We start from the raw sequence: 5,010 nt of genomic DNA, 5'->3' as shown, positions 1-5,010 counted from the left end.
AGAACTTTGGAGTTGGAGGTATCTATCATCCAATTCATCTCATTTATCATAGGAGTATGGGATCAATGGAATTTGCCATTTAGGCCTTTATCTTCGGTTATTTACAACCCAATTTAGTTCTTCAAACTTCATGTTAACTTTTAGTTTGTAATTCTGAGTTTTAATATAATAATAATAATAATAATAATATGTGAAACAGAGAGAGTGTGAAATTGAATTCCAAATTAGAACTCTAATTGTGTGAACTCTAATTGTGTGCTACGTGTACACACCAAATTATAATTTTAATTTTGTGCCATGTGTCTAGAATTTGAAATTGAAGTTAAATTTTGCATCATGTGGCTAAATGTATGTGGGCTCATTCTCATTAAAACTATTTCTATGTATTGGGTCAAGTGAGTTACTTTGCTAATTAAGTTTTTTCTTGATTTTGCAATTAAATGTGAAAATTAAAGAGATAAATATCGGTGATAAGAACTTGTTTTGGGTAAATTGAAGTTGAATTTTGCATCATGCAGCTAAATGTATGTGGGCTCGTTCTCATTAAAACCACTTCTATATATCGGGTCAAATGAGTTACTGTACTAATTAAGTTTTTTCTTGATTTTGCAGTCAAATGTGAAAACCAAAGAGATTAATATCGGTGATAAGAACTTGGTTTGGGTACATTGCATAATTTCCAAAAAAATAGTAAAGCCAGAGTTTGCATCTTTGTTATAAATTGCTTACAAAGTTTGCATCTTTATATTTGCATTGAGTTTCGGATTAAAGTGCTTTATTCTTAGTTTTGACACTGAGTTTTGTTTACTATTCACTTACAAAGTTTGCATCTTTACATTTGTTATAAATTGCTAATATGTGATTAGATGCACATTATGCCTAAAATTCACCATCCTTATATTTGGCTTTTTGTTCAAGTTTGACACTTATAACAATGAAGAAAGCATTGTTGTGGACTGATGAATGATACTTTTTGCAGGTTACAAAAGAACTTAGTGATTAATGGAATCTCACGCGAATTGGAAAGGACCCGGCTGTAGATGTCTAGATGACAAATGTGAGTCACTATGTTTTTAAAATTTTCAGTGAACATAAAAGTTATGAACAATGTAAATTTTCCGAAGAGAGATTTATTATTCTATATTTACGCAAGTTTAGTCGCCTTCTTGGAGTGGATCACTCTACCCTATCTTTCTATTGGAATTTTTTATTCAGATTGTTACAATTTAATCTGAAAATTTATTTGAATTTTCCTATTATTGTTACTATCATATATTATCATTCCAATTGCTCAATTAGAATATGAAATTGGAGTCCAATTTTACTATACACTTGTACAATCTAATTATTTTTAATTTTGATGTCATGTGCAAAAGCCAATGAGATGAAATTAATAACACATTAAACACTCATGCTTTGGGAATCGGTAGTACCAATCTAAATTCATTGAACCTACTTCGTGATAATACAACTATGAAGGATGTATAAAAACACGCACAAACCCATCTCTCTATAAAAAGAGATTGGAGAGAATTTCTTTTATCAGCCATGGAATTTCAGAGGTTTTTTCTTCACACAAATGCCCATCATGTTACAAAATGACCCATCATAAAACTACAAAATGAGTACAAATTTGAGGGTTTTTTTTTTTTTTTTTTAATTTAAAACTTTTTAAGCTACGAAAATTTTAATCACCAATAGAGATTGAAGATTCAAAAGCGTGAATGGATCTTTTGGATAAACATTGTCACCAAGGTTCATCTTTCTGTGTAAAATATATATACTGCTAAGTTTTGTTAATGAAATTTTCAGGTTAATAGTATGAATTTAGACTTAACTGAGCCTTTTAAACATGAATAAACTCATGATTAATAATATATCCATTTCTGTGTGGTAGCACGGGGCTACATACTCGTTAGCTTAATTGGTATTGAATAAATGATTTAAGATTTGGGAACAAATCCCAACTACACCAAAAAAAAGAAATTTATTTGTAATTTTTATTTTTCTTGATGGTAAAAATTAATCATCACAAATGCATTTTTAGACATTTGTAAATAGATTATTTTAGGAAATTTTTTTTTTTTTTTTTTAGAATACTAAGTACTTTAACACACACATGGGAAGATGAGAGAATGTGTGTGTGACCTAATGATTTTAGAAAAGTTTTAATATCACTTTTATGGAAAATATAAACACTTCAAAATAAAAAATTTCTCATAAACAATATCTAAAAATATTTTCTATACCATTATTCTTAAGGTAACCGTTATCTTTTCTCGAAAAAGAAAAAGAAAATTGAACTTGTTGTATAAAATTTTCTATTACTTGTTCTATTTTCTTTGTAATATAAACTTCAAAATTCTAATATATACAAAATGATCCAAAATTAATATCTGATGACATTTAAAATTTTAATAAATACTTTAATTGATTTTTTTTTTTTTTAAATTAGAAAATGGAGAGGTACCCATAATGAGTGAGTCTAAAAAATCTAGGATTATAAAATTTTTCACAATTCTTGCCATAATTTTCTATATGTTAGTGTAGGGCCAAAGAATTTAGTGACCCCAGTCCACTTCGTACTAAGCCCAGGGCCCACACCGAGAAGAAAGAAATGCCCGAGGACGAGGTGATAAGAGTGCAAATTGCCCAGGAACGTTGCTGAGGACAATTTTGTCTTCGGCCAGTTAAGACCATGAGAGGAGGAAGCAGTGGGGCATTATAGGTAGCCTCCTAGAGCATCGCAGGAGAAAGGGCAAATACAAAGTGTCGGCCAGAGAAGCAGAGTGAGCATCCCATTAAGTACGCACACCTAACTCTCTGGTCGCATTAATGGAGATGTGACCTCTGAACAGTGCTGCCTCGATTGCTGCAACTCACAGAAGTGCTGGTAAAGTGGCTAATGAGATGGGCAATCAGAGGGGGGCATGGATGATCAACAAGTGGAAGAAAGAGATCATAGAGGAGGGACTATATAAGAGGGAAAAGCAGATTAAGAGAGGGGGGATGGAGGAACGACAGAAAAGCTTCCCAGCCTATGCCGAGGTTAAACTTACTTAGAAAATCTCGGTTCCTCTACGTGTGATTGTGTTGACCATCATGCTAGCCGTTGTAATCCTCACTAGTGCCTAGTTCTTGAACCTATTCTCTACAAATTCATTATATTGGGCTAGTTGGGCTTGAGTTCACTCATCCAACTGTAGAGGTGCTCAAGACCAGTCCCTACAATTGGCGCCGTCTGTGGGGAGAGCTTGTGCCTTAGTGGGTGCAGCAGTCAAGGTGATGGTGGGATTGACACACCGGTGACGTTCTTTGATGATCACGCAACCAAGGGTACAGAACATGCGGCCACGATCCTGATTGTTACTACATTGTTAGCCTGTTTAGGGTTAGTGGCTGAGCGCCACCGTTGATTTCGTTAAAATCAAGAAAGCAACCCTTTCATTACCGTCAACGACACCGACTCCAAGTCCCATTGGAGGGAGAAAACAACGACACACCCATTTGTGAAGCAGTTGTTGCAAAGAAATGAAAGATTCGGAAAGTAAAAAAAAATATATATATATATATATAAAATAAATAATACAGTCTTTTTATTAAATAAAGGAGGGGTACATCGTACATTGAGGGTTTGAGCATGCTTGCTCTAAAGCTAATTACAAAAAGAGGGGCTTGGGTAGGCTTGTTCTAAAGCTAATTACAAAAAGAAAGGCCGAGGCAGGCTTGTTTTAAGGCTACCAACAACTCTCGAGCACCTGATGGATGGTACTGGCGATGAGAAAGAAGAAGGAGCGGAAGCATCTGATGACCTAGGTGTTTCAAGGCTACCAACAACTCCCAAGGTGTTCCTTTGATTCTCTCCCAGTTTCATGATAATTAAGCATTGACGGCGGCAGCACCTGGGTATTAGCAGTCCCACAATCTTACAAACCTCTATCGGATGCCCTACCATCAAGTTTCGATCTGAACTTGGCCGCACCGAAAATCTGAGGCGATTCACCCCCGCTTCGGCTCTCAATTGAAGAAGGTGGGCCTTCTTCCTGACTTGGTTGGGAGGTAGGAATGTCTTCGGCCTCCGCTTTCTTTGCCCCAACGGCGTCATCTAGGATCTAGGCAGCACTCTTGGTTCCTGAAAGGGGCTTGGCTTCCTTGCCCTCACCATTATCTGGAGCCACCCCACTTCCCTAGGCTTCGATCATAGTCTGCTTGAAATCCTAAAGAAAATCTAGAGAGCTGAGAATTTAAAGTTCATTTTAAACTCAAAGGTTTGCGGAATGTGTGAGAACAATCCCCCTAGAGCGGCTTATATAGAAGGCGAAGGTTGCTGGGAATTAATCCGCACGAAATTCGAAGGGAGAGCTATGACCAACTAAACTTGACCAATTTCCAAAGGGGCACCCAACCGCCTAACCTACATCAATCCCTAAAGACATTAATGAGGGCGCGCCATACATATCGAAGCGCCAGGCACGCAACTCTAACAGCCAAGAGACGCCTCGTAACCTGAAGCGGCAAAAAACTGGAGCAACAGGGCTGCCATCACCTGTAAGGGTGGAAGTCCAAGCCGCCCTTGTCCAGGTCAACGTTGGACTAGGGGCCCAGTCCACGGAAGAACCCACCCCTTGGCAAGGCAAGGCCAAAGCCATCATTCCTTCCGAAGTCGGCTTTTCAACACTGAGGATAAGCCCCTTTGCGCCAACCAACAAAGATTAAGTACTAGACAGAACCAAGGTATTGCATGGTCCTCGGACTCAAACCTATGGAGAAACTAGTTACTTCACAAAGATTAAGTGCTAGACAAAACCAAGGTATTGCATGGTCCTCGGACTCAAACCTATAGGAAAACTAGCTACTTCACAAAGATTAAGTGCTAGACAGAACCAAGGTATTGCATGGTCCTTGGACTCCCACCTATGGGGAAACTAGTTACTTCATAAAGATTAAGTGCTAGACAGAACCAAGGTATTGCATAGTCCTCAGACTCAAACTTATGGGGAAACTAGTTAC

The sequence above is a fragment of the Quercus suber genome, unplaced genomic scaffold (genome assembly GCF_002906115.3).
Source record: "Quercus suber isolate HL8 unplaced genomic scaffold, Cork oak 2.0 scaffold_63, whole genome shotgun sequence".
Classification (NCBI taxonomy): domain Eukaryota; kingdom Viridiplantae; phylum Streptophyta; class Magnoliopsida; order Fagales; family Fagaceae; genus Quercus; species Quercus suber.
Note: the sequence above shows the minus strand (reverse complement) of the source record.